Genomic DNA, 26,691 nt, shown 5'->3' on the forward strand with positions numbered 1-26,691 from the left:
GTCTCCCCGTTCCTGTATTAGTTATCTACAGCTGCGTAACAGATCACCCCAAACTTAGTGATTGAAAACCATAGCATTTATTCTCGAAGTTTCTGTGGGTAAGGAATTGAGAAGTGGGGTAGCCTGATGATTCCAGTTCGTGGTCGCTTTTGAGGCTGTAGCCAAGGTGTTGGTGGGGGCTGCGTCATCTGACGGCTTGACCGGAGCTGGGCAATGGACCCCTAAGATGGCTCCCTCACAGGGCTGGCAAGGCGGAGAGCTCACTTCCTTGCCACAGGGGCTTCCCCGTAGGGTTGCTTGAGAGTATTTACAACATGGTGGCTGGCTTCCCCCAGGGTGAGAGCAAGACAGAAGCCATGGTGCCTTTTATGACCTAACCTTGGGTCGTTTCAGCAGCATCCAGTTGGTCACACGGGGCAGCCCTATTTGCCGCGGGAGGGGTCTACAGAGGTGTGAATCCTACCTACAGGAGGTAGGAATCCTCTGGAGACCATCTCGAAGGCTGACTGCCCAGTCACCATCACTTAGGTACGAGAAGGCCAGGAAGCGTGTCTTGTTCACACAGTTGGGGTCTTACCATTGAGGGCGAGTTAGTAACTCTGACAATAAACCTTCTAACCTGTGATCTGTGGGGGAGAAGAGCCCAGCAACCAACCAACACAACAATAGTAACCATATGAATCCACCCAATTTGTCGAGCGCTCCCCGTGTGCCGGGCGCCTCGCGGGCATCACGGCGCTGTGCAGTCCTGTCCCCAAGCGGCAGCTTCCACCAGTAACTCCAGGTTAGGCCACTCCTTTCTAGGACGTGCCTAAAATGAGATGATTTTGTGATGAGGGCTAGAGCAACACGAGCAGCTCGGCCTTCTGGAAGTTCAGAGACAAAATCAGTGACCCGGGTGAACCCGTGGGAGAAGAGTGGAGCATAAACTCGGGATGGATAAGCAGATAATAAATAAAGGAGATAAAATATTGATTTCATGGACATGAACAAGACGCAGGATCCGGGCGAGCCAAGGGAATCTTGGGTTTACCGGAGCCTCACTGCTGGGAGAAGCAGTCCCACCTCCAGGCTGGGAGGCAGGGAGGCCAAGTGGTGAGGAGTGGGTACCCGGGCGCCCGAGACGCCTGTATCCCAGGCCTGCCCGTTTGCTGTTAGCTGTGCGACCCCAGGGAGTGACTTCATGGTCCTCGGTTTCCCCTGTGCAAAACGGGGTGATGCTGGTGAACCCTCGGGTTGTGTTGATTCCCAGAGACGATCCCTGGCCCAGCATCATGAATGCTGGATGCTTTATCCTGACAAAGCTGGTGGCACCCCAGGTTCAAGGAACCCTTACGGAAGTATCACTGCCTGGAAGGAGGCTTGCTGTGTGACCGAGAGGGGATCTGGAGCCCCAAACCAGACATTAGCTGTTGTTTGGACGACCCCAGAGGGCTGGAAGGAACTCAGCCTCTCCCCCTGCTTGGGACGTGTGCAGGCATGGAGCCCGCCCAGCCCCTTCCTGTCCTGTCCGGGCATGATTTTAACAGAGGATGTGTGTTTCCCCCCCAGAAGTCTCAACCCACTGGGCAAGCCATGGGGAGCTCTGGCTAAATGTGCTTTCCCAGCAAATAGACCAGGCACGGACTCTCAAGAAACGAAAAGCGGGCACCTGTTCCTGACCCCTCCGCCCAGGCCTGGGCTGATGGAGGGGGTCTGAGTGGCAGGGGCCAACAGCAGGTCTTTGGGTCAGGCTGGCCTGGGAGCACTTTGGCTCCATCCCTTGGGGCTGTGTGACCCTGGGCAAGTGCCTCAGCCTCTCTGGGCTTTAGTTTCTCCATCCCTAAAGTCCAGGGATGGACTCCCCTGCTGGCCCTCGGTCCATTCTGAAGAGCCTGGGGCTGGCCAGGAAAGAGTCCACACGGGTGTGCATGGGCTAAGTCCAAGGACCCCCCCGCCTTCCAATCTGGGCAACTCCATTTCATCTCCTTGGTATGTCGGCGTTCTGAGTAATACTTCATTAAAAAGAAGAAGGAGGAGGAGGAGGAGGAGGAGGAGGAGGAGAAGGAGGAGAAGAAAAAGAAGAAAACATGTCCACAGTGACAACAATACGGTCTAGAAGTTTCCTACCAGCTTACTCTGTCCTCTGGCTCATTCCTTCAAGCTCTGTGGGAACAGAGACTCCTCCACGAGCCGGGTTTCGTGACTGCCCATTTCCAAATGGTTCTCGGTTTCCTGGGTTTGGGGGTCTCCTCTGTGGGTGCCATGGGCAGGCGGGTCTCCTCCCCGGACACGTGCTGTGGGCATGGCTGCCCCCCTCCCTGGCCCTGTGCCTAGGGAGTACCCGATGGCCTGCCCAGCTCTGCCACACCTGCTTCCCGCGGAAGCTGCCTCTGGGTCTTCACTTCACCTAGGAAGTGAGGAGGCCGTGGACCTGGATGATCTCTCAGCCCCTCTTAACTTCGACACTCCAATCACTGCATTAATAGAGCTCCAGCTGTCTGCAGAGTGGTATCCGGGGTGTGGAAGGGGCCAACGACCATCCTGGTAGAAGGAGCCAAGCGGAGCCTGTGGCCTCTGGCGGGCCTGGGGACGGCACGGCTCCGAGTGGCCACCCAGGCCCCAGGAGAATCCAGTGCCAGGCCCGGCTGCCAGGCTGCCATTTGAAATGTCTCCTGTTGGTGGCACTTCGGCGTGGTTCAGGTGTTCTGGTCTTAGAGTGTATTTGGTTTGTACTTGAAAACATGCTAGCTCCCTCTCTCTGTGAAGGTTCTGTTTTTCACTCGAGGGAATCACAGGGCCTCGAGCTGGATCTGACTGTGTCATTCCCCAGGTAGAACCCATCCCTGGCTCCTCACCGCCCTCCGAAGACAGTCTAAGGCTGGGATGGCCCAAAACCTTCTGGAGCCTGGGACAGGCCAAGCCTTCCCATCTGAGGGTTCTCCACTCTTTACCCTCTCTCCTTCAGACACGCAGACTGGAACGTGCTGACCTCTCCCTCCCTCTTCTCTCCAGAGCCTCATGCTTGCTGCGTCCTCTGTCTAGAACACTCCCTCTCCTCATGGCTCCTGAAATATCACTTCCTCCAGGAAGCCCTCCCTGCCTGAGCCACTTTATTTAGTTCATGCTCACCCTGTACTTCTCCTTTGCAGCACTCATCATTGTAATGATCTAAAAAACTCCTCTTTATTTGACACCCCCCTCCCCCAAACGTGGGCTCCGTGAGGACCTCCCTCTCTGATTACCGAGGTCCAGTGCCCAAGGGGGGCTCTGGAAACGGCTGCTGAGTGAATCCATGACTGGAGACAGCCTGTTGATGAAGGTTGGTAACCCGGGGCCAGCCAGGGCTGCTAGCCATTCACCTGCCCAGCCCACTCCGAGCCCGGGCACGCCGGTGGCCACCCCGCTCGGCGCTCCTGCCCCAAGCCTCCGCCTGGAAGGACGGAAGGGGTTAAGTGCTTCTGGCGGCCTCGTGCTGTGTCTGCGGCAGTTCCCTCTTCCGGGGCTGCAGCAACCGAGGTTGGCGAGGAATGTTTGCAATGCAGAGCTAGGAGGGAGGGCGGGCTGGTGGAAGTGGAGGCCTGTGGAGGCCGGCCGGGCCAGGCTCCCCAGTTGAGCAATCGCCCAGGCCCCAGCCGGTTCCTGTAACTCCTGCCCCTCCCGCCTTTTCCCGCCTTGCCGGCTTCCTCCACCCGCCTGCCCGGCAGTGGGGGCGGCGTGTCCTCGGGAGCAGCGGAGGGAGGCGGAGGGCTGGAGGCCCCGAGCGCTTGGAGGCCAGGGGCGAAAGGGAGGGGCTTCCAAGGAGAGAGAGAGAAGGAGTATGGTCCGCTCAGCCACCTTGGCCCAGAGAGGGCAGGGCCTTTGCCCAAGGTCACACAGGGAGGCCCACTGAACTGGACCACACCCTGGATTCAGCCTTTTTTGTTCCCACGGCACCAGGCCATGGCTCCACAGGGCATGCAGGTCACCGAGCCTCTCAGATGGGATGCTCTCTCCACTGAAGGCGAAGACCTTCACCCCCCGCCCCCCATCCCGGGCCGGCTCTTCACGGGAGCCCTCGGGGCTCAGAGAGGAAGGTGGCTTTCAATGGGCTGCGCGCCCCCCCCCGGACCCCCCCCCCGTCACCTCCCTAGCATTGCCCACTCCTTAGCCTGTCCTGGGGACACTGGTCACCTCCCTCCTCACCTCCGGGAGTGTGGAGTGAACGGATGGAGGGCGCGCAGGAGGTGGTTCTCCAAAGCCCCCTCTCCTTCCTCATTCCCATCCCCTTGGAGGAAGGCCCTTCACGGTACAGCCCCGGTGCTAAGCGAATTTCTTTCTCCACAAGCACACACCTTCTCTGGGAGACGCAGCATTCCCCGGCACCCCAGAATGGGCTCCGTCCACGGACAGTATTTACAAGGGACATCTGGGGAGGCGGCCGCTACAGTCATTCAGACCAGATTTGAATCCCAGCTCCACCTCCTTCCAACTTCGTGGCTGTGGCACATTGAACCGAGCCTCAGTTTCCTTCTCTGTAAAGTGTAATGAAGGGGGGGGACGGGGGAGCAGCAGCTGCTAGGCTCTGGGCCACCTGCCTTTCCTGGTCCCACAGACATTTGATCCATTTGGGGCTTGCTCAGTCTGTGCCCCCACCCCCGCTCCAGGCCCTGGGCTTTGCCTAAGCTGTCGGAGGATGATGGGCTCGGCAGCCCTCCGAGGAGCTGCTGCCTTGGCCACATCTGGGGGAAACAGCAGCCGAGGTACTGGGACCCCACGTGTCTGGAGGGCAGGGTAGGTGATCCCTGTGAGCGAGACATTCCTAGGAGAGTCAAACACCTTTTTACAGGTAAGGAGGCTCAAGGGAGGGGAGACTCGCCGCCAGGCCATGCAGATGTAGAGGGATTTTAACCTGGAAAACCACACCAATAACACCAAGGACCCTGCCACGCTCGGTTCTGACATCATTTATGGATTCCTTACTGCATGCCAGGCAATGGCTGACCTACTTTAATTCAACAACATGCCTAAGAGGGAGGTAGATTGAGCCTCATTTTTTTTCAGGAAACAGAGAGGTTGATGCACTTGCCTGGGGTCACACAGCTTGGAAGGAGTGGAGGCTGACTTTGAATTCAGGCCCCCTGCCTCCAGAGCCTGTGCTCTCGGCCAATCTTCACACCTGGCTTGGGATCCTGGCCCTGCAGAGAGGGCTGGGCCACCTTGGCTGAGCCGCTCAAGTCCCAGAGTCACAAAGCGAGGGAAGAATCTTCAGCACCCACTGGGGGCGGGGAGGCGCTGTGCTGAAGGATCACTGCCACCGGGTGAGGGGAGCTCAGAGGGGCCAAGCCTCTTGCTCTGGGGCACACAGCCAGCCGAGCCAGGCCCCATGCCCCGGCTGATGGTGGCTCCGCGTCCCTCCCTGCTCCCTGTCCGTGGTCCACCGAGGCCACGGCCGGCAAGGACCCCCACAGCCGGCTGCGCGCCAGCGGACAGATGGACAGACGACGGCCGCCCCCTTCCAGGGCCTGCGGGCTGCGCGGCTTCGCCACCTCCTCGCGAGCAGGTTTCCTTTAAGAAACCAGAAGATTGATTTCCTGGCAGGCTCTGCGCCGAGGAGCCCGTCCAAATGGTTTGCATGTCTGCATTTTTTACTGCTCCGTTTAATATGTATGCAAATGCCGGCCGGCTGCGCCCGCCGCGGCCGCACAGTCACACGCGGCGCCCCATTAAAGCGGCCGTCCGGGCGCGCGCCTCCTTCCAGGCGACGGGCTCGGGCCCTGATAGATGGGGTGCGGGGACGGAGACAAATGACGGGCTTTGTAATTTCTTTTTCTCTTTTCGGGGGGCGGGGGGAGCAGCTCCGACTGGAAACAGCAAGAGATTTAAATATATGCAAAATTGTTTGGGGGTTGGGGGGTAGAAACCTGAACGCGGGAGAAAATTCAGCGTTTCCTCCGTGGGAGTCGGGCAGGAGGCTGGAGGGGGAGCCGGAGCCCCCACAGTCACCTTCTGGCGGAGAGAGCGGCTCTGCTCCTGATAAGCACAGTCCTACGGGAAGCGCTGCTTCAGCCGCAGTGAAAAGGAAAATCCTGATTATTTTCACCCTGGTTTCGCCTGGGGGGCGGTGGAGGCGGCGGGGGAGGGGGCACTGGCGCAAGGTTTTCCCATCCCACCCCCCCCCACTTTCTTTTCTGGGGCTTCCGGGGCTTGGCACTTTACAGGTATGATGTCATATAACTCTCGCACTAGCCCCACTGGGTAGGTCGCACCCATTGTACAGATGGGGAAACTGAGGCTTTCTGGAGAGAAGCCCCTTGGGAAGGATTGCAGAGTGAATGAGGTGGGGGGGGGATTGGGACTCCCAGACCCGTGTCCTTGAACCCCACAGCCCTCAGCTATCTCTTGCTCGTGAATTTGCCCCCCCCACCCATGGAATCTGCCCCACCCCTGTGCAGCAACCCAGCAACCTGTGCTCTTTACTCCCCCAAACCCACCCCAGCCTCCCTCCTACCAGCCCCACTTGCCTGGTAACACAAGATCACCTCCAATTGAGCTTGAGAACTGAGCCCCAATTTTTCAAAATATTGTTTAAGCCTAAAATTCGAGGTGTGAGTTTCAAAAGGATCTTTCCTGATTTCTCCGGAGTTCTAGGGATGTGGCAGCTGGGAGGCAGCCTGGAGGATCATGGGAACACAGGAACAGTTTGCAGAGGAGGCTACAGCCTCAGGAGAGGGCTGTTCTGGAGCAGACAGCAGACAGACCCACAGAGTTTTACATGTGTGTGTGCGCGCGCACGCGTGTCCGTGTTGGTGCATTGTGTCGGTGTGTCATTAGGAGTGTGTCTGGGTGTTCCGCGGCATGCCAGCGTGCACTAGTGCGAGGGTAGGACTGTGTGTGTCTGCACATGTGTGTCCGTGTGCCTGTGTGTGCGCATCCGTGTGACAGCCGCTGAGAACTCTTATCTTCGGGCTGTAAGCAGGGGGGTGCGAATTTCCCTGAGGGTTTCCATCTCCCCGTGGTTTAGGCCTCCCTTCTCAGGAATTGCGGCTTCTTGCCTCTCCATCCCCACCCGAATCTGCTCCCCTTTCCAAAGAAAGCCTCTGTGGCCCCAGCTGCAGAATGGGGGGGGGGGGGGGTAGGACACGGCAGGTGCCAGTCAGCTGTGAGGAGCGAGGAGGGGAGGGTCCAGAAAGGCTGAGGCACCCCTGAGCTCTGCCTGGCTGAGGACTTTGATCACTGGGGGGTGGGCAGAGTGTGCTGCCTGATGGGTAAGCCTGGGAATCCTGGGCAGGAAAACGGGGTGCAGGCTCTCTAGAGAAGCTCTCTGTGGGTCTCTGTGTGTGTCTATGCCTGTGTATGTGTGTATGTGTGTGTGTGTGTGTATGTGTGAGTGTGTGAATGGGACAATCCAGGTTTTCCTACCCACCCCCCCGGCCAAGCTCCTTTCCCCAGGCCTGGTCCTCCCCGTGGACGGGCCTCATTCACCGCCAGACCTCAGCACGGAGCCCAACCAGGCAGTGACCCCAAGGTCCCAAGTCGTCCCTCAACGCATCTACAGTTCTGGGACACTCCGCCCTTCTTCCAGGTCTCCTGTGGGTGGGTGTCACGTCCCTGAGCTGGCCCCAACCGCCATCAGCACTGTAGTGCCAACAAGGATTCTTACGGGGACTGTTTGGCATCTCAGAGCCAAGAACGTTCTCATTGAGAGCCTCTTGAACGGACATGCACCCTGCCCGTGTCTGAACACCTCCCCTGGGGGCCTCCGGAAGCATCATGTAAGGCCAGCCCCGCCACCCATAGGCCCTAAGAAGCCCAGGGAAGCAAGGGTCGTGAGCCTGGGGAAAGGGATGGAGCCCTGGCCTCCCCTAGGAGTCATTCCTGTGTTTGTGCCATCGCTTGTGACGGTGGAGGGCCTTCTCCTGCTGGAGGAGGGCAGGACCCGGGTCCTCACTGGGGCCTCGCCCAGAGCGCCCGGCCCATGGTCGCGCAATAGACAAGTGCGGGGATGGACGAGGCAGTGACCTCGTGGATTTTGGCAACACGAGGCCTCCTGCCGTGTGGTCCCCTTGGGGGTCTGCTCCTTCCCTCCCCAGCTGGTTGGGGGGCTGCTGTGTGCGGACCAGCTGAGTCAGGCCCTCACCCCGGGCAAGGGGCCACCGAGGCTCTCGCTGATCTTGCTGACGGGGCTGAAAACGCATCTGCGTCTCCCCCTGCGACCCGCCATTACTCATGGTTGGCGTTTATCCCCAAGCAAGGGGCGACCCGCGGAGCAGCCCGAAGCCTCCCCTGGGTCCTGAGGAAGGGGTGGCCGGAGGCTGGAGGCGCAGCAGGAATGGTGAGCAGCTGCTCTGAGTGCAGTGACCATATTTTTCTGAGCTGAGAAATTAGGACACAGGATGTAGCCGAGGGTTTTCTCAGATTTGTCTCATCAAAGGTATGAAAGTTAAAGCTTATTTAGCCGTGTAGGGAATGGATTGTTTCTGTCGAAAAGGATCCGAGTTTCCAAAATCAGGGAGATTCTGGAAATTAATAATTCAATTTGACTGATATTTGGGGGGCCCCCGGGTCAACCCTGTCGCTGGTGCTTGCACCATGGCAAGGAGCAAAACAGGCGTGATCCTGGCCTCATGGAACTCGTGTGGGCTGGCTGACATTCCTCAAGTAACTGCACAAGTCAGTACCGTGAGCACAAGTGGGAAGGGCTATGGGGTGGGGGTGGGGCAAGTGTTCCCAAGTGGGTGGGGGTGGGGGTGTCCAGGAAGACTTCTCAGAAGAAGTGATGTTTGAGGCGAGACAGGGCCTTTTAGGATGAATCGTTGTTGAAGGGATGGGAGTGGAGTCGGGTAGGGGAAGCACATTTCAGGCAGGAGGAAGAGCACACGCAAAGGGCCTGTGGCAGAAAGGAGTGCTGGGCGTCCAAGGGACAGGAGGGAGGCCCAGGTGATTGCAGTGTGATGAGTGAGGGGAAGAAGAGGTTGGAGATGTCGGCAGGGGCCAGTCCAGGCAGTACCCACCGGTCCATGAGCGCGGTGGACTTTCTCCTGCCGGCAGTGGGGAGCCATGGAATGTTTGACAGGGGTGACCCCACCATTCGTGTGATGTTGTGATAATGAGGATGATGCTGGTAATTCTAGAAAGTCCTTCGTGAGTGCTTACTATGTGTCAAGCACCATTTCAGCCATTTTCCAGAGGAGAAAGTGAGGGCTGGAGGGAAAGGGGAAGTGACTCCTCCAAGGTCGCGCAGCTGCTGAATGGCAGAAATGGAACCCAGACTGAGTCCGTCTGGCTCCAAAGGCCCTGCTCTTGTCCCACACCCAAAGCTGGCCCTATGTGGATGTGAAAGGCCAAGCGACATGCAGATGACACCCGCCCCCTGCTTGCCCCATGCCTCGCTGTGGTGTTGCCTCCGCTCTGCTCTATGTCCCAGGCCGGGGTGGAGACGCCGGGTCACAGAGTCAGCCAACACTGGAAAGGCCCAACTCAGTTCCTGTCAGGCCTGGTGGGTGGGGGAGGGAAGTAGAGGTTGCAACATTAGAGGCAGAATTCTGGAGAAGTCGGACCCCAGAAGGGTAGGGCCTCCACCCTAGCTTGTTCACTGGGGTGCAGGGCACGCTGCTCCCCCAGGAGCACAGCCTCACTCACCTGTTTGGGAGCTGAGGGCTTGGAGATGTGGCTCCAGTATCCCCAGGAATGAGGCAGCACCCCGGGCCCCGGCTTCCTCTTCCCACGGAAGCCGGTCTACCACTGTAGACCCACCAACAGCATTTTAAAAATTCTTTTTTGGGGCGCCTGGGTGGCGCAGTCATTAAGCATCTGCCTTTGGCTCAGGGCGTGATCCCGGCGTTCTGGGTTCGAGCCCCGCATCAGGCTCCTTGGCTGGGAGCCTGCTTCTTCCTCTCCCACTCCCCCTGCTTGTGTTCCCTCTCTCGCTGGCTCTCTCTCTCTGTCAAATAAATAAATTAAATCTTTAAAAAATAAATAAATAAAATAAATTTTTTTTGAATTTAAGAAATTCTTATTCCCCTGGGGATCATCAGAGAAATGAAAATCAAAAGCACATGAGATATTACTTCGCAGAAACTCACCAGGGTTGGTGAGGACGTGGAGAAACTGGAACTCGTGCCGCGAGGGTGGGAAGGGAAAACAGGGCAGCCCCCGTGGAAGACAGTGTGGCGTTTCTTCAAGAAATTAAAAATAGAATTAGCATATGATCCTGCAATTCCACTTCTGGGCATAGACCCAAAAGAATTGAAAGCAGGGGCTCAAGGAGATATGTGTCCCCCCATGTTCACCGCAACGTTATGCACCAGAGCCGAAAGGTAGAAACAAGGCGAGTGTCCACCCTCAGAAGGATGGGTAAATGAATGGTGGGCGGCACGTGGGATGGAATGTCATTCAGCCTTAAAAAGGAAGGCAGTTCTGGCCCAGCTTCGGTGGGGATGAACCTGGAGGACGTAATGCTAAGCGAAATAAGCCAGACACCAAAGGACAAATACGGCACGATTCCACGTGTCCTGGGCCCCTAGAAGGGGCAAATTCGGAGAGTCAGAGACTAGAATGGTGGGTGCCAGGGCCTGGGGGGATGGGAAGTGGGGAGCAAGTGTGTAATGGGGACAGAGTTCAGCAACAAAACAAGCGTTCTGGAGATGGACAGGGGTGAAGGCTGCCCAGGATGGGGAATGTACTTAAAACTATTGAATTGCACGCTTAAAAGACGGCAAATTAAAAAAAAAAAAAAATCCTGGGGTGCCTGGGTGACTCAGTCGATTAAGCATATGACTCTTGGTTTTGGCTCAGGTCGTGATCTCAGGGTCCTGGGATCGAGCCCCGCATCTGGCTCTGAGCTCAGTGTGGTCTGCTTGAGATTCTCTTCCTCCCTCTCCCTCTGCCCCTCCTGCTTGTACTCTCTCTCTCTCTCTGCAATAAATAAATAAAATCTTTAAAAAGAATCCCTATTCTAAGTTCTTTCAAGTTGTCACCAGTGGGCTTTCTTTTTAGTTGCATTTATAAGAAAAAGATTAAACTATCAGATGGAACAGTTAAGAGTCACAGATGCTGGGTATTCCTGGGCAAGTGACTTCACCTCTCTGAGCCTCATTTTTCCTCCTGGGGCCATGAGGATAATGATGTTGCCTCCCTTCTGGGGCCACTGAGGATTCCATGCTATTCCATGACGTCCCTGAGACGGTCTGCCCAGTGGCGGGTGTTGGATGAGCACTCAGCACCCAGCAGCCCTTAGTGCTGGCAAATAATCCTCAGACCTTTGGGGTTTGGGAATATGAGCGGCCCGGGCCCTACTCAGTGGAGATAAGACCTGTTGCCCCACCCTGCACATGGGGAAATTGAGGCCTGGAGGCCTCAAGGGACTTGTCGAAGGTCTGTTGGCATCCCTTGAACCAGAAGGTGGTTTTCCAAATCCGTATCGGTTAGCAAGGCTGGGTTATGCTGCGGTAACAAATAAGCTCCATGTCAAAGTGTCTCAACACAATGAAAGCTTGTTTTGCATCCAGCACGGTCTGCTGGGAGTCCAAGGGGATCTCCAGGGCAACTGCCCTCCAGGAAAAAGCCCAGGGAGCCAGGCTGCCTCTGTGTTGCGGTACTTCCATCCCCGGGTCACTGAGGCAGGGAAAACAGCATCCCACCCCTTCCTCCCTCAGTTCACGGGCCAGCACTGGCCACGTGGCCTCCCCGTCCGCGAGGGTGGGAGGTCCCAAGGAGAGAACCAGCTATGGGTGAGTATCAAAAGTTGCCACTCACCATCCTAGTGAGATCAAGGCCAGTGGAGTTCACACTCACAGGTAAACTGAGTCAAAGAGAAAAGGGCTTAAAGCTGGAGTGAGTCCTCCTCCGACCCAAGGCTCCAGTTCCCTTCCCGGGACAACCACACTTACCCTGTGGATTCTGTGAGTTTGCAAGCAGGGTGTTTTCGGAGGGGCCCCTCTGGAAATACCAAGGAAGGCTTATTCTTTCTCACTCCTTGAAGAAGCGGGCAGGTATCTGTCATGGCCTCTTGCTCTTGCATCGGGCCCCGCCGTCACGTTTAAGGAATCGGTCTCCCCGGATGGATGTCTAGGTGGTTTCTAAAGTTCGGCTATTATCAACAGTGATGCAATGGATATCCTGTGCGTCTTCCCTTGTCACCCGTGTGAGTGTTTCTGTGGTATAAATTCTAAAAATGGAATTGCTGGGTCAAAGGGCAGGTGCATGGAACATTCTGACAGTTCTCTGGCAGCAGGTGCTGCTTCCCAGGGTCAGGAGGAGCGTTTAAGAATAGTGGCTAATGGAGCCCAGCGAGTTCCGGGGACCAGGCTGAGTTCTCCGTCTCGGAGAGGAGTTTCCAGATGGGCCATGGAGGAGGGGAGACAGGAAGAGAGGAATGCCCTTCCCATCTTGACTCTGTGATCCCAGTTCTAATACTGGTGTTCTGCCGTGCCCATTTCACAGACAGGGAACACTGAGTTCTAGAGAGGTTGAGTCACTTGCCCGCAGCTGCCCAGGGAGCAGCGTTTGAGCCATAGTCCCAGCCTGAGCTGAGTTCTCTTGGTTCCAAGATCCCAGCTCCAAGCTGGAGACTTCCCGATCCTTTCTTTACTGGCTCCTCTCAAAGACACTCATGTCCCCCGCAAGAGCCTTCTTTCGGGAAGTTTCTGAAACTCATCTTCACTTCCTCAGGGACTCGCAGGGTCTAGTTCTTTGCCTCCTTTGGCTTCAGACCCATCAACCCTTCCCTCTTCCCTTCCTTGTTTTCTTATCCGCTTCACCCCTTTGCAAGAGGGGACGGCTATTCACAAGGTTCGGCAAGGATTCTGTAAATTCTCTTTCTTTGTGGGGTAACTTCCAAAGAGATCTCCCTCCCCTCCACACCCCAGGAGCAGGGGATTTCGGTTCCGTACCTTCCAGACAGCAAGAGGCTGACACCCAGCCCACTCTGTGTCTTTCCCTTGTGGAAAGGCAAGGTGCTCTCTCTCTCTCTCCTTTGTTGTCCTGTCCCCCACTCCAGGCCCCAGCTGGAGCCTGGGTGGTCCTCGGTGGCAGGGTCTCTCTGGCAAGGCAGAGGGTGGGTCACCCCCAGGCTGTTTTGGTCAGACCTCCCTCTTGGACCTCCCTTCACTGTAGGGAAGAAGGGGCTGCACCTGAGGACTGGGACCTGGCCTTATTGCTCTGGGAGGAGCCATGACTTGGGGCAGCATGGTGGTGGTGGCCCTGAAACCCAGTCCAGTGCAGATGGGATGGGGAGGGTGTAAGGGAAACAGGTGCAGGGGGACCCAAGCAGCCAGGCTTTGGGGCCTCCTGGAGGCACAAAGGCTCTGACACTCTGGGAACAACATTCACCGGGGAGTGGCCAATGTGGCTGTCACCCTCAGTGGGGACACAGGCGCCCCTGGCTGAGAGGTGGGTATGTGGAGGGCGTGGCAGTGCCCACAAGAAGGGTGCTCTGCCCTGGACCACGGTTGTCTCATTAGCACCTGTGAGTCCTTTCTGGGGCCCACAGAAACCCTTGGGGGCGGCTTGACAACGACTATGAGCAGGACAAGGGTAAGAGCCAATGGCACACAGGGGTGACTCTGGTACCTCTTTAGGGGAGGGAGGTCAGTGTCAGGAGCGTGGGTTTTGGCATCAGACAGATCCGGGCGACCTAGTTGAGCCTGGACTGGCTGGACGACTCAGAGCGCCGGTGTCTCATCCACCCCGGGCACAAGAGCCCCACTTAGGTGGGCCCAGAGTAGGGAGTGAACTCAATGACTTTGCCCAACGTTCTAGGCCCCGCAAGTCCTCAGAGAGGCCTCCTGACTTTGAAGCTGTCCTTGTAGTTTTGTCTGTTCACCCCTGGGGTGGTGGGCTGGGAGCGCTAAGTTACATCAGTGGGGGGACCTCAGAGAAGCCACGATTCTCTGTCCCAAAGCACTCCTGATTATTTACAGTAATGGGTTTCCAACTGGTTTTTTTACCCCCACTTCCCAGTCTCAACCTTGTGCTTTATTCCTTCTCAAAATTAATCTTACCCAAGTGATTACTACTGAACGAAGCAGGGATGGGGGCTGAGAGCCCACCAACCTGGCCTTCTTCGCCTGCAGTCCCAAGGGTCTCTGAACGGCTTGAAAACCACTGCTTTAGGCCAACAAGGGTGTCACTGGCCACAGAAGTAGAGTGGCCAATAGATACCCAAAAGGGGATCGTTTTCCCGAAGCATTTCTCACTGTGCTTCTGTAAAAAGACCACAGAAGACAGAGGACTCTTTGGATGAGAGACGGGCGTTTCTGAGGATCCTACTGGGCCTGAGGTCACTGCGCTGGGACCGCCGGGCAGCCCTGACTCCAAGGGCGCATCTCCCCTCCAGGCAGCACCGACATGGCCTAGAACGTTCCTGTGGGAAGCACCGGGAGCTGGGTGAAGACACACCCCTCTGCCTTGGCAAAGCCAGACTCAGCCAGAACCCTCACCAGCCACTTTCGGCTGCCTGACCTGCCGCAAGTCCCCGCTCTGAGCCTCAGCTGCCTCATCTGTAAAATGGGGCCGTGCATGAGAGGGGCGTGGGGGGATGAGAGGGGCGTGGGGCCCTGAGCACGGCTCCTGGTAAGTAACGGACCTTAGCACGTTGTTGGTAGCAGTCACGAGAGTCCCAAATGAGGGCTGAAAGGAACCTGGAACCCTCACCCCAGAGGGGGAAAGGACAGTGCTAAGGTGAAACAGTAGGGTCAGAACTCAGGCCCCAAAGCCCAGGCCTCTGTGCCCAGAAGTGGAAGGCCAGCTGAGTGGAGGCCACCTTCCACCTACAGCATCGCATGGGGAGAAAGGATGCAAAGCCCTGTCAGAGGCTTTCTGGAAACTTCTGGGCTGGTCACAGGGGCAGGGGAGCTCCTTGGTGCTGAGCACTCCCTGCCCCCAGAGAAGTTCCTGCCTCCTCCCCTGCTGCACTTTATTCTCGAGGCTACCTGGGGTGCAGGCAGGGGAAGTGGGCATGGGTGAGCTGGAGCAGGGACCAGAGCCACTGAGACACGGAACTAGGCACGGAGTGGAACACTTAGGATGGGGAGGTCCCGTCATCCTCGGTTGAGGGGAGGGAGGCATCACTGGCCCAGTTTACAGCCGAGGACACTGAGGCACTCTGCTGGAGGCCACAGACTGGATAGGGGCCGCATACAGCACACTGTGACTGGGGCCCCGACTGCTTCCCCCTCCCGCCTGGCCTGATGTTTAGGAACTGGCGTCATAGCTTTATGACGTGTTCCCCATTCCTCCTTTGTGCTTCATAAGCTGTGGGGATTTGTCAGAAGGGCCTTGAAAGCTTCCAGACTCCCAAACAGATTTGAGAGTGGTTTTAGCCCTAGAGAACAGGAAGTCCGTCCCTGGCCCCATCTCACAGAGGGGGAAAGCGAGGCCCTGACAGCTGAGGGACTTGTCGCCGTCCCCTGGGCAGAAATGTGGCCTCTGGCTCCAGCCCAGGCCCTTCGGGGGCGGCCGACCCCCTTGGCCCAGCTCCCACCTCCCCCGCCCCCCCCCAACTCCAGTGTCTCCAGTCCTCTGGAGGAAGATTTCCGTGGTCCCGGTTGGGGGTGCCAGACTGCCAGTGACGAGTGTTTTTTTTATCCCAGCCCCGCTGACTTAGACGATTATTCTTATTTAAGGCAGGGACGAAACGCCAGAGCGTGGCAGCCGGTCACCTCCGGGCGGCGGCCCCTCCTCGCTTGCCTCGGGTGCCCAGCTCCAGCCGGAGCAGGAAAGGGAGGGAGGGGAGATGGGAAGCAGGGGGAGGAAAAGGGGGGAGGAGAGGGACCGAGGAGGAGGAGAATGGAGAAGGGGGAGGAAATGGAGAGGGTAGGAGGGGGTAGGAGAGGGAGGCGGGGAGAGGGGGAATAGGACACGGAGTGGGGCGAAGAGGGAGTAGGAGGGCACAAAGGGGCAGGAAGGAGAAGAGGGGGAAGGGAAGGGGGGGAGCAAGAGCACAGAAAGGAACACCCCCCTTGGCAGCTCCCCAAGCAGATAGGAGGCGGGAGGGAGATACACAGATGAATAATTTACTACAGAAATGCAAAAAGAATTTAGAAACTCTCAATTTATAAATATTTATTTTCACAAGTTCGCCCCCTCCCGACGCTCTCCCCCTTGCTGGCCCCGGTCTTTTCTTTGGGGGGGGACCTCCACCTCGTTGTCTCTGTACGTGGCTGTGACAGTCTCTCCCAGTCGCCCTCTCGGCCTCTGCGACTGGGGTGGGGGCGGGGGTGTGCTTTCGTGGCTGCGTCTCTCTTTTCTCCAGCTCCGTCGTCCGCTGCCCGAGTCTCCCCTGCCTGCGTGCGTCTCTAAGCCCTGTCTCTCTCTGTCTCTACGTGTCTCGCCGACTCTGGGTCGGTGGGTGTCTCTCCAGGTCCGGGAGTCCAGCCCCCGCCCGCTCCTCCCAGGGCAGGAGGCAGCGGGGTCGGATGGAACCCTGGTGGGGAGGGGGAAACCCTTTGAAGGCTCCGAGGGGAGAGGTCGTTTCCCCGGCAACCGGCGGCCGATTGGCGGAGCCGCGACGGATTAACGAGCCGACTCCGGCGGGCGGGGGCGGGGAACGCGGGAGCCACGCCCCGGGCACGCCCCAACCACGCCCCCTGCCCGGCGGCGGGCCGCACCTGAGGTGGGATTTTGGAGACTCTTGGCGGGGCGATGGGGACGGAGGGGGCGGTTTTTGGGAGCTGGCCGGGAGGCGGCTCCGCGGCAGGTAATCGGTCAACCGGTTAACCAGTTAATCAATCGGTGGGGCAGTGGGGCCCACAGAGCAGAAGTTAAGAGCTGGGGGTGTGGAATGAGGTGGAGCTGAGTTCTAATCCCCCCTGGGTCTCTTCCTAGCGGTGTGTCCCTGCGCCCCCGCCTGCGGGCCGGTCGCCGTCACCCCGTCCGTCCCTTTCATTCACAGATGGAAAAGCGAGGCCCTGAGACGGGAAGCCCTGGAGGTCACAGAGGGACCTGGGGGAGTCACCGGCCGTTAACAAGCTCAACCAAATTCCCTTGCTTGGGCCTGCTTTCCGTGAGCCGGGACCTGGGCGAGAGGTGACCCCGCCCCTGACAGCACCTGACTCAACGGTTTGTATTGGTGTTGTATCATCTGTTCCCTTTATCTCTCCTCTCCTCCAGGTGTGGGGAAACTGAGTCCCAGAGAGGGATGGCGTGGTTGCCTAGGCCGGCCAGTTGGACGCCAGCCCCTCTCCTGAAGCTCTTTCTGGGCCTGACACATAAGCTCCAGAGAGCTGGGGAGAGGGAAGCATGTTCGTTAATAATGGAGGACTCCTCAGGCAGCGTCCTCAGGGTCACCAGCTGAAAGGGTCTCTTGACACACACCCCCACTCCCTGCAACTTAAAACCGAGTGTTATTTAATATGCGAACTCTGATTTGGTTGTGGGAGCACAACCCTGTTACCAGCTCCTCCTTGCCTCCTGAAGCTGGCTGGTGGTCGGACTGGAAGATGGTGAAGGGGCTGGTGGAACACCCCCTCCCCCCCAGGGAAGGACAGGCGAGTCACCACAAGGGTGGCTCTTTTTTTTTTTTTAAGATTTATTTATTTATTTATTTGACAGAGAGAGACAGCCAGCGAGAGAGGGAACATAAGCATGGGGAGTGGGAGAGGAAGAAGCAGGCTCATAGCAGAGGAGCCCGATGTGGGGCTCGATCCCATAACGCCGGGATCACGCCCTGAGCCAAAGGCAGACGCTTAACCGCTGTGCCACCCAGGCGCCCCCACAAAGGTGGCTCTTAATCATTGTAGCGGCCCCTTTAAGCCTCGCTGCCAGGGCTCCCACTCGCTCGGTTTGAAGCTGGCTGCAGCAATCCTTCCAGATCAGGGTCCTGGGGTTGCTCCAGTGGCTGGGACAGGTGTGGCCGGCAGAGCTCTCCCAGGGCTGGGGACAGCTGCAGGGCCATCCCTCCCTGTCCCCAGCCCCCCCATACTGGGCAAATGTAACACACACACACACACCATTCTGTGCAACAAACACAGAAATGCATCCTGTCTCCCCTGACACTCCCAAGTGGACCACCTACTGTGTCTGAGGCCTGCAGGTCCCTAACCCAAGGCCTGGCCTGCCCACACCAGCTGTTCTGCAGGAAGGATTTCTCCAGAACCCTGTGGCCCTCTTCAAAGGTTCTAGGCTCCTTGCCACATACCCTCAGAGCCCCAGGACCCCCCAAGTGTATATAGAACCTGGACCCACCTAGAATATGACCAGAAGGAAGGGTGGAAATGTGGTGGTGAGCGGTTGTCAGGTGTGGAAGGAGGGGAGTGGGTCTAGATGCCCAATGTGGCCCAGAGTTCGCCATGCTTGAGTGGGTCCCTGGTGGAAGTGTTCTCACTCCCATTTTACAGATGGGGAAGCTGGGGCCGGGAGACGTAACACACCCAAGATTCCCTAGCTACCAAAAGGAGTGCTAAAGCTTTGAGCCAAGTCTCTGGGGCCCAGGCTCCATGCACCTCACCAGCCTCAGGTCTCCCGTCTGTACAATGGGTGGGCTCAGCAGCACCGGCCCACCGTGCGACCCTCCATGTGACCCTCCGTGCTGGTCTCTTTTACACTTGCAGACTGGGCCATTTGAACACATCCTGCCGTCTTTTCCCTAATGTTGGTTTGGGGTTTCCCCCAGGCCTTTTGGGGTTGCAGGACACTTATATCTCTGACTGCATCTATGGGAGAGAAGGGAGAAAAGAGCAGGGTGGGGAGGACCCTCGGTCAGGCCGTGCCATCTACCGTGAGTGGGTCCCACGGCATAGCCAGACTGTGGAGCAACTTGTATCCCAGGCGGCTCCAAGGGTAGGGAGGGCACGAGAGATTTTAGAGGAGTCAGAGAGGACCCGTCCCTGAGACTCTGAGCTCCCCTTGTCAGACAAGGCACGGGATCAGGAGCCGAAGCCTGGGATCCAGTTCCAGAGTGAGCTGTGTGACCTCGGGCAAGGCCCTCTACCTCTCTGGGCCTCAGTCAAAATAAGGGAGCTGTGTTCCCTATTTTCTGGGCATTCTTCCAAGTGGAATAGTTGAGGATTCTCAGAGTCTTTTCATCCTCCACCAAACCTCTCTTGTAACTGTAACTTCACGAAGGCTGTGCTTGGGTGCAGTGGGCAGGGATCTGTGGGGGAAGGGGGGACCCGCTCTGGCGGGAGTGAGGGCCTGGTCTCTGGGGAGCCAGAGCGCGATGACCCCACGCCTAGCACTAGGCGCCGTGGCAGGGGAGGCGCGGAGCAGCTAATAATGGCCACCGTTTATCCGGCATGTATTATCTGCTTTACCCTGATCCTGTTTAACCCTCGCAAAAGCCTCATGCAGTTGTTAGCAATATTATCCCCATTTTCACGCAAAAGCCTGGGGCCCAGAGAGCCAGGCACCCATCCGAGTTCATCCAGCTGGCAAGTGTGAGCCCAGGCAGATCCCAGCCTCGGGACGATGCGGCTGCCTTGACGGCTGTGAGAAAAGTCTTCAAAGTGGAAGCCTCTTAGGAGCCGAGTCTAGAAGGATCTTCCCAAGTGGAAAAGGAGGCCAAGGACATTCCAGGTGGAGGGCATACATACCCTGATCAGGGGCACGGTGAAGCATAAGAGCGCCCGAATGTCGTTCGGCCTGAAGGTCTGGCGTGGAGTGGTGGGCAGTGAGGGTTGGGGGGCAGACACCTCCTGTCCACGCAGAGCGGTCCTGCAGGACGCTCTTCCCTAGTTATCTGCTGCTGTGTGACAATTCGCCTCCAACAATGGTTCCTCAGTCTCTCTTGTGATGCTGGGGTTGACGGGGCTCAGCCGGGAGGTTCCTGCTGGGGGTCTCTCCTGCAGCCACAGTCAGATGGGGTCATCTGAAGGCTCCAGTGGGCCGGGTGCCCCAGGTGCCCTCATCTCGGGGTCTCCTCTGCCCTTTCCAGCAGCCTAGACCGATTTCTTATGTCAAAGCTCAAGGTTCCGAGAGGCAGGAGGTGAAGCTGCCTGGCCAGTTAAGGAATGGCTCTGGCATCGCTTCCTCCAGGCTCTACTGGCCTCCTGGCCCAGCCAGAGGGAAGGGAGCCCCCCACCCATGATGGGAGTGCAAAGAATTTGTGGCCATGTTTATCCTGCCCCAGACGCTAATATGTACTTCACAGAAAAGGTGGAGTTTGTGGCTAAATACTTTGTAAGAAAGGCTGGATTAAGCAAAGTCAAGTAGGGTTCTGTCCTGCAGGACTTCTCAGAGCCCTCACATTCTGATGTGGATGCCTGGCTCCGATATAGGGAAGGAGCTTGTAGAAGTTCCCAGCCAATTTTGGCCAAGGGGGTCACATCTTGGGTGGGAGATATGAGGCCTGGGAGGCTTAGGGCCTGGGGCTCCTTCTGAGCACCCCACTTTGGGCAACACTGCTCCAGAACTTCCAGATCCAGCCTCCAGGGTACCATGTACGAATATGATGAGATGAAGCTGGGTCTGTCTGTGGCTGTTGCCACCCTCCTGGGACACCTGCCAGCCAGGGTTATCTCCCCCGGCAGGCTGGGCCTGGTCGCACCAGCTCAGATGACCACAGCCTTGGATCACGCCCCCCCCCCCCTTCTTCCTTCCTGACCCTGAGAAAGGGGCTTCCTCCCTTGGGTCTCCTGGCACTCCCCTCTGTGGGGACCTAGTTGGGAGGCAGGTGAAGGGACCTCGCTGCCTGACTGTGTGACCTTGCCCCAGTCTCCACCCAGGCTGAGCCTCTGTTTCCAGCCCACTCACATACGGTGATGAAGGCCTTTTTGTGGTGAGGACACTTCTCAAGGGGCCAGTCTTTACTGGAGGTCTACGGGGGAGGCAGGCCCTGTACCCAGCAAGCTTCAGGCTCTGGCTCACGTCATTCTCTCTGGGCCTCAGTGTCCTCATCTGTAAAATGGGGATGGTAACAGTACCCACTGCATAAGGTTCAGTGAGGAGTAGCTGGGTACCAGGCACAGAATTAAGAGCCGGAGACTCAGCCCAAAGGTCTCGACCACAACGGCCTAGGTGTAGCCTGGTCCTGGCTGCTGGCAGAGTGGACCCAATGGGTGGGGCACAGTTTTGGCTGCGTCTGCTGGGTGCAGTGCCTGCATGACCCGTGCAGGGTGGGCTGTCTGCAGTCCTTCCCCAGGGAGCAGGGGAGTGCTGCCAGTGAGCTCTGAGGTCTGGTTTGTCCCCCTGCCCCACTCCGCTGGCTGCTTCCCCTCCCCCTCCTGGTCCTGGTCCAGGGCCAGCTGCCGCCACTGCTCCTGCAGAGGCAGAAAGGGGAGGGCTGATTCCTGGGGAGCAGAAGTCACAAAGTGCTGCCCTCTTCAGCCCTCCCTCCTTGGCCTGGACCAGCCCAAGGGCCCTAGGGCCACTCTCTGAGGTTCTCAGATGGATCCCACCACGCTCCAGCTCGGGCACAGGACACCAGGCCTCAGTTTCCCCCTCTTTCTGACCCCAGTGATGTTCCTGCCTTGAGTGGCTGGTGGGAGGGTTGTATGAGACGCTGCCCCTGCCTTAGCTGGCGCACTCCCCCCCCCCCCAGGGATTCCAGCCAGAGCCCCATTGTGGGGGAGGGCAGGAGTTGCAGGAACAGGGGCCAGGTACTCCAGGCAGCCGAAGCTGGGGTATGGGTCACCAGGGCACCCTGGAGAGAGAGGGGTGCCTGGGTGGGTCTTCTATCCCGGCCCCTCCATGCTGCCCACAGACGGCGAGTCCCCACACTTCACTGTCTGTCCTAGAAGCACGCACCCGATGCTCCCAGCACCCGCTTCTTCTCCTTCTCTCACTCTCGCAGCCCCGCAGCCTCTCTTCCTCCACAGGGACCGCACATCTACCTGCACCCTGCAGTCTGCTCCTCCTTCGTTTACCCCCCAGAGTGCTTGCTGCTCCAGCCTTTTCCAGGGACTGGGGTTGCCAGCCAAGTACGGCTCAATGCACCCCCTCCTGCCCACACCCCACTCCTTTCCCGCCCTCGGTTCTCTCTGCAGCGGAGCACTGTATGAAGAGCACCCACTCTGAAGTCGTGCAGACCTGGGAGCCCACCCTGGCTGTGTCACCCCATGAGCCTCAGTTCTCCCATCTGCGCAATGGGGAGAATGACAGCAGGGCCATCCTAGGGCTGTCTAAGGATTAAGTGAGGAGTGATTTCACGTCCTTGGATGGCATAGGAGGTCACGGGGTGTCCACTGTTGACTTCGCTGCCGCTGCTGCTGTGCACCCCCCAGCCTGGCCTGCCGTGGCCACCCCACGCCTGCGGCTGGGTCTCCTAGCAGCAGCCCTCTGCACCCACTGCTCACAACCGGACTCAATTCGTCTTCACACGGAACATTCACTGGCTCCCCATTGCCTCTCCTGGGACATAGAAATGCCAGCTAATTTTCAGAGCGCTTCAGCACCTGTCTGTCTGGATTTTCTGGTGAGGCTGCCCTGACTAGTGGCCCAAAAAGGCCTTCGAAGAGGAAGAGGTTTCCTTCCAGCTGGCCCCATTACTCCCGGCTCCCTGCATGTCCCCCACGGGGGGGTGGAGAGGGGCTGGGTGACCCAGAGCAGCTCGCTCTCCTCCCAGAACCGCTAGTTCCCTCGGCTGTAAAGTGGTGTTCCTACTACCAGCCGCTATGGTGATGGTCCCCTCCCAGGGGTTGTGGGGGACAGGGGGACACTGGGTGCGTCGAGCACGTGCTCTTGAGTCAGGGCCGCTGGAGTCTTGTGGGCTGCTTGGTCTAGCCCACGGCCCTGCACGCCGACTCTGGAGCGAGGCCAGAATCCGCGTCTTCTCAGGATTCCCGTCGTTCCAGGCTGAATATTACCCTGATTGTGTTGTAGGGAAGGGAAGAGAACATTTGTTCTTTTTTTAAAAAAATAGCATTTTTCTCCATTTACAAAAGTAATACATGTTAATTGTGGATAATTTTGAAATTAAGATAAACCAAAGAGAAAATTTTAAATTATCTATAATTCATCACCCATCTAGAAGCACTTTGAGCGCCTGAGCTCCTAGCCTCCAGACTTGGTAATGAATGTGGAGCGCGGGCTCTGCTTTGAGCCCAGCAAGGGGATCACAGAACACACTCTGTTTTGCAACCTGGCTTTTCCACCCACCAGCAGGACCCAAACGTCTACACCGCCCAGAGCCTCTGCCCCTTCGGAACTCAGAGGGTGCTCCCGGTCCTGCAGCTGTTAGAAGTGGAGGATCTCAGCCCCCATCCCCAGAACATGCATTTCCCAGCATCCCCTGGGGGGTTCCTCCACCCAGTACAGTTTGGGGAACAGTCCCAAAGCCGCCCTTTCCAAAAGCAGCCCCGTGCCCCGTTGCTACGCTCACACTTCCTAAGCCGGTCCTCTATTACTGAACACGGAGGTGGTTTCCAAGTTGCGATGTCGTAAATAACAACACAATGAATAGCGTCATGAATAGCTAAAACCCTGGGCACATCATGGATATTGTCCTGGCACGAATATTAAGGAGGTCCCTGAACTCTACTTCCCCCGCATTCGCTCCCTTTCTCCCCGGGCACATTCTGGGAAAGGGCGGGGGGTAGGGCCCATCTCCATCCTTGTTGCACAGATGAGTAAGTGGAGACTTGGGGCAAAGTCGACAACACTGTCCCCGGATGCCATGGACAGTGGCCAAGCCAGGACCCAACCTTTCCCCCACATCCCTCTGACTGGCCTTTGCTGTCGGTGGGCTTTGTCGTCCAGAATGTAGGCTTCTGTGCGCGCTGTGTGGGTCTCATGCCCGCCCCGGGCTGGGTGCACGGCAGCTTCTAGCCTGCCTTGTCCCTGCCCGATGGGACCCGTTTGCCCTGGTGACAGATGAGGCGTGACAGCGCCACGCTTGGCTGGGCTGGATGGGGCAGCCTCACTTGGCTGCGGGAACCTCGAGGGGATGGTGGGCGGGGCTTCAGGGGGGCAGATAGGAAATGGCAAAGGAGGGAGAGAGGCTTCCAGGATGGGGGGGGGAGTGGGGCTCGGGCCCAGGAGAGGAAGGGCTGAGAAGGACAACAGCAGGGGACCTTCCGCTTCCCAGGGGTGCCCGTGGCAGGAAACTCAGGCTTGTGAGCATGAATCCTTTTGGGGGAAACCCTTGGCGGGGAACAGAATGCAGTGATGGCAGCAGATTCTATTAAAAGCAATTCTCATTACTGTACCATTAATTATTAATAGGATCGGGCAAATAAAGGATAGGAAAACCCAGCTGGGCCTGACTCAAATCTTGCCTCTGAAGCAAATGGCTTTTGGTTCACGTCCAGGAGACCCAGCCATGAACGGGCCCGTTGGAAAAGTAATGACAACCCTGAGGCTTCCACGGTGGGCTGGGCACCACTCCTATCTGCTTAAAAAAGATAAAGAAGAGGAAGCAAGCCAAAGAAAGGGAACCCAGAGGAGGCAAACATCGACCTCATCCTCCCCCCCTCCCCAGGACCACCCGGACCTCGGAGCTGTTCAGCCTCTCAGAAGATCCAGAGAGGTATCTTCTCTGTGTAGCCGCAGAAACCACAGTGAGAACAAGGCCAAGAGGGAGGGCCAGGTTTGGACTAAGGAGACCCCAGAGAAAGAGATTTCACCCCTCTTTCCTGCCCCCACCCCACCCCATCTTCACCGAACTCCTATCTGCCCTATCAAAGCCTAGCTCCGGTGGCCTCTCCTCCAGGCAGCCCTGCCCTTGTCTGAGTTGTGCTCACTACCAAGGATAGGGACGCTGTCCCTGTCCTCGTGGGGTGCCGGTCTGGGAGGGGTCTAGTGAGGTTCTTAACCAAATAACCATTACGAAGCATCGTAACCAATGGACACCAGGCTCTGAAGCAGGAAGACAGAAGCCATGCACCGCAGGGCAGGAACCCGGGGATTCTCTCTCGCTCTCCCCTAGAACCACTCGGTGCCTGGAGCAAATCAGGTGCTCAATAAATGTGTTTGATTTCACAGACTGCTGATCTGGGGGCCCAGGAACGAGGTCTCCGAGGTGGAAGGGCTGCTGGGGAGGTCAGCGTTGCCGGGCAGAGGGAGGAAGGGGTGAGGGCGCGGGCCTTTCCCCGGCTCCTGCGTCTTTGCAAAACGCTTCTGGGTTATTGGCTGATTTATCCTGACATCCACTACGAAGCCAAGCAGTGAAGGCACTTTTTTTGGAATAAATAAATGTAAATGAATGAGTGAGTCTGGGCTTAAAAAAAAAACACATCCACACACAAAATCTGTGGCCTTCCATATAAAATGGCATCTAACGAGAAACCCCCTGATACAGCTGTTCTTATTTTTCCATTAAATTCTCATGAAGGCAGAGAGAAAGACAGAACCTCACTCAGCGTGGGGAATAACTGCCAACTTCACACCAGCATCTGGGAGGAGCCGTACTGAGCATAACGGCGGGGACAGTGCTGCAGAGAAACCTCGGGACACAGAGACCAGGGACAAATGTGGGAAGGTGCTCAGACCTCCTCCCTCATGTGTCCCCCACTCAGAGACCTGGATTCCATGGCAGTCTGAAAACTGGACAGTTGTCCCTCTCCCACAGATGCTATTGGAAAAATGTCCCCTGGTCTTTCAGAGAGGGTGGGCAGGGCAGGTGGCTCTCATGGTGCATGGTATTCTGGGAAGGAAACGTGAATGTGGGGGGTGGCAGAAGGGCAGGAAACCCCCGCAGGAGCAGTGCATGCTGGGACTTCATCCGTTCAGAATATCCAAGAACCAGAGAGCAGGCAGCAGCAGATACTGCTTTCGCTCAGCAACCTGCAGTTGGCAGAAACCTGTAGGGAATGGGGAGATGGACTGAGCAAAGCCTACTTGATTCTGTTGCCCAGACCAAACACTGAGGATAAGAATTAGCCATCACACAAGCAGTAAGAGGAAGGAGCAAAGGCAACGTACACACCCCGTCTCCTTACAGTCTCCGAGTGAGGATTATGTTAACTGTATTTGAGGGACAATCCAGGAGAAAAAGCACCACCAGTAAAAGATGGTGGATGAAACGTGTGCAGAACACAGAGAAGGAATCAGTGTTCCGAAACACGGAAGATCGGGCAGAGGCTTCCCGAAGGAACCAGATGGAAACGTCAGGAAACAGTGTGGCCACTTTAATGGAAAAACATGCCTCGCCAGAGAGGAGCAGGAACCACAGGACAGCCCGGATAAATCTGAAAAGGCAGCATGGGATATGGGGAGGGATGCAGATGGGGGACTGTGTTGAACCGTGGTCCTGGAAAGGTATGTCCAAGTCCTAACCCTTGGTGACTATGAATGTGACCTTATCTGGGCAAGGGTCTTTGCAGATATAATTAACAATCACAAGATGAGATCACCATGGATGAACTGGGTGGACCCCAAATCCAGCGAGAAGTTTCTATCTAAGAAGAGAAGACAGAGAGAGAGAGAGAGAGACGCAGGGAGGAGGCCACGTGGAGATTCGAGGCAGAGACAGGAGTGGTGTGGCTATGAGCCAAGGAACACCAAGCATTTCCGGTAGCCTCCGGAACCTGGGCGAGGGGCATGGAACAGGTTCACCCTCAGAACCTCCCGAAGGAACCAACTCTGCCAACACCTTGATTTCAGAGTTCTGGCCTTGGGAACGGCAAGAGAAAGAGTTTCTGTTGTTGTAAGCCACCCCGGTTGTGGTCTTTGATACGCCAGCCCTAGGAAGCGGATGCAGATGGGGAGAGAAAGAAGGACTCAAGGAAGGGAAAAAGCACAGAAGCAAAATGCAGATCTGCACTGGAGGCAGTCAAAAGCAGAAATTATAATGCAGAAAACATGATCAGGGATGGAGAGGCCAACCTAGAGACGCTTCTAAAAAGACAAGAGCCGAAA

General features: G+C 57.3%; 1 long non-coding RNA gene across 3 annotated transcripts; it reads left to right on the forward strand.

Annotated features, from left to right (window-relative positions):
* The first annotated feature begins 16,531 nt into the window (after positions 1 to 16,531).
* Positions 16,532 to 24,927, forward strand: LOC125283261 (uncharacterized). Of its 3 annotated transcripts, none has more exons than XR_008959831.1 (3): positions 16,532 to 16,573; positions 16,853 to 17,019; positions 24,144 to 24,927. It is a non-coding gene; the product is annotated as an uncharacterized LOC125283261 (long non-coding RNA). The 3 variants fall into 3 exon arrangements; XR_008959830.1 differs by lacking the exon at positions 24,144 to 24,927 and adding an exon at positions 21,882 to 22,821; XR_007190978.2 differs by lacking the exons at positions 16,532 to 16,573; positions 24,144 to 24,927 and adding exons at positions 16,576 to 16,657; positions 21,882 to 22,821.
* Positions 24,928 to 26,691: the final 1,764 nt, after the last annotated feature.

Source organism: Ursus arctos, unplaced genomic scaffold (assembly GCF_023065955.2).
Source record: "Ursus arctos isolate Adak ecotype North America unplaced genomic scaffold, UrsArc2.0 scaffold_18, whole genome shotgun sequence".
Classification (NCBI taxonomy): domain Eukaryota; kingdom Metazoa; phylum Chordata; class Mammalia; order Carnivora; family Ursidae; genus Ursus; species Ursus arctos.